The following is a 2925-nucleotide window of genomic DNA, read 5'->3' on the forward strand; positions in this document are numbered from 1 at the left end:
TGCTGCCAACGCAAATGGCAGCGGTGGACGGGACTGGAGTGGCATCTCTCCTTGGTGTGTCCCGAGAGCTGGTCCTGACAGAGAGTACTGATGCCTCATGATTTCCTGGATCATCCGAAAAGCGACACGCTCCAAAGTATTCACCAGGCTCTCAGAATGGCGATGCAGCGAATGAGTCACCATGTAGCTAATCTCCTGACGCAGGGACCTGGTGCGTTCTTCCGATGGGGCGGATAGGTCTATTCCATCGAGCGCACCATCAGGCGAGAACCCTTTCCACCTGATGCCATGTGAACGGGTTCTGTGAAAGGAGCCGATGAGATCGGCCTCGAGGATAGCTTTGACCTCGTCATACTTCTTCTTGAGCTCGTCGGTCAGATCCTCGTACGTGACTGGGGTGCCGTCCGCCATCTCAGATGTAGATGGCGATGTGGTTGATGTCGAAGATTGTCCCACCGGGCGTGCCAGAATGTGTTGCGGTCAGAAACCCACTGGCGAGCAGCGACGGGCAACACAGTAGAGCCGGGAACAACTTAGGGCTGCGGCTGGCCCTGGTCCCTCCGAGCGACGGCCCGCAAAGCCTCCGGCACGCACGTCCGATGCTAATGCAAGGGCGTGCCACCTGACCTATACCTGGCCAGGAAGGTGATGGAGATGCTCGCTTAGTTTTCTGCATGGCATACACGTAAACATTAAATACGAGCCTCGATCGGCTCTCAGGTTATCCTGTGAATCGGCTCAAAGAGCCGATCCACCCATGATTCGTACGAGGTGTACGAATATATGGTGGTCCTGCTTGATCAAGATAAAGCTAAAGCGATCTACGACGATTTAGGGTTTTCACCGCATAATCGGATCATCCTACTCACGATTGGGCCTCGCGGCCACGCACGGTGATCGTAAGCCGATCCTAAACAAGGCCTAAAAACCAACACGAGGTTGATCCCCGGAACATCCTGTCTAGGACTAGCAAACGACACCCTACGCGCCGCTGGATCCTCCAATCCTTTGTAAGGCCTAACTATTGCAGATATTAAACTAATCCTTGAAGAAGAAGAAGCAACCGTAACGGATCGGATCTACTAAATAATGATCAAGCGGGGTGCCGCCCCTACACCTAAGATAGGTGTAAGGGCGGCTAGATGCGTAAGGGTTGCACTACGATAGCATACGATACGAAGAACAATGCTAACCCTAACACATCTAAGATAACTACGTTGCTCGTCATCAAAAAGGCTTCAGTACGAGCAACGCATGAACAACAAAGAAGCTTGTGCTGCCTAAATCGCAAGATGCGATCTAGGCAGCATGATGCTTACCGGTAGAAACCCTCGAGACGAAGGAGTTGGCGATGCGCCGAGATTGATTTGGGGTGAACGTTGGTTGTTGTTTATTTCATAAACCCTAGATACATATTTATAGTCCAGGAGACTTTCTAATTTAGGCGTGCACCTAACCGTGCACGGGTCAAACTCTATCTTTTAATCTAAGATACGATCTACTATATTACAGATACACGGGCAATCTAGCCCAAACTCTTCGTGCAAGGCCGTTTCAGAGATCTTCCACGTGTAACCTTCCAAGCCCATCTCCCTTTCGGCCCATCTCCTGATTTGGCCAAAATCTGGTGATAACAGTCTCATTCATCCCCTCCAATGCAAATATACACATTGAGTAGACATGAATACATTCCTAAATGTGTAAGAACCTGTATTTTTATATAAGCATATGATTATATTGTTAAGAATTAATAAAAATGAATATGAAAAATTTAGACAAAGATAATGCATGAAAGATACATATATATTAGCTATAGCATATATGTACGGCTACGTAAATTATCTATAGGATGCAGCAAAAAAAACTTCTCCGTAGGATATGCACCCATTTATGTACCATTTGACGGGAGTGGTGTTTTAGAACATGGGTACATATGCTTCCTATATTTTGAAATGCATCTTACTTATATTTTAAATTTCAAAAAAATTGAAAAAAAAATTCATACGTACATTTTCACGTGCTACGCGCTCACAAAGTCATTTCATAAACAATCGACTTATCATGTGACGTATGTAAAAAAGATAAAATTCAGTGCTAAAAATAATGCTTTTCACAAGATAAAGTTTCTCCTTTTTACATAGAACACAAAAAACATTGCTTTTCGTGAAATTTGACGAATGCACATACAATATGGAGATATACATGTAGAATTTTTTATCCAATTTTTTTGACATTTCGAAATATGCTTTTTTGATAGAGGGAGCATATGCACCCGGGAGCCGAATTGAATTTCCGTCATTTGACCAGTTCTTGTTGAGATTATTTGCCAAAATAACAGCATGCTCGTTCTACCATTAGCAGCTTTGCTTGTAAGCTGGGGATTCAGTTTTGCAAGCTTGACAAGCGCACATAGTGATATGTTGCTGTGTGAAGATTGACGCAATGCAAGAGATGATACGCAGAATTTTCACCCTGGCCTTATGTAGCGAGGATTTGAAGTTTTGAACACACAAATTATGCCAAAAAGAACTGGTTAGGAAACAACATGCACCAGCCGGGAATCGAACCCGGGTCTGTACCGTGGCAGGGTACTATTCTACCACTAGACCACTGGTGCTTCCATGTCATATTTTCTCTACTAACGGCTCTACAGTGGTTAGTTTGTTGGACCTCCAACATCGCAGCTACCTGATCGACCTACACTTGCGTCTTTGAAGAGACCGTGTGGATACGTTACAGCAAGATTAGCCAACAAAATATGAACATGCGAGAGTCTCAGTTTGCGATGGTCGTCTTGACGGCTTCGTGTCTTATCATACTGAACCTGGGACACCTTTTACAAGTCCAAAGTTCTTGGACGGTTGGCAATACAAAATCGGGTGGTAGCGAATTTACGTTCACATGGTCAGACTATTGCTTAGGGAA

The 2925-nt window shown here is 45.0% G+C and overlaps 1 non-coding gene across 1 annotated transcript; it reads right to left on the minus strand.

Annotated features, from left to right (window-relative positions):
• Nucleotides 1-2546: 2546 nt before the first annotated feature.
• TRNAG-GCC (transfer RNA glycine (anticodon GCC)) lies at nt 2547-2617 on the minus strand. The gene has a single exon. It is a non-coding gene; the product is annotated as a tRNA-Gly (tRNA).
• Between the last annotated feature and the right edge of the window lie 308 nt (nt 2618-2925).

The sequence above is a fragment of the Lolium perenne genome, chromosome 4 (genome assembly GCF_019359855.2).
Source record: "Lolium perenne isolate Kyuss_39 chromosome 4, Kyuss_2.0, whole genome shotgun sequence".
Taxonomy (NCBI): domain Eukaryota; kingdom Viridiplantae; phylum Streptophyta; class Magnoliopsida; order Poales; family Poaceae; genus Lolium; species Lolium perenne.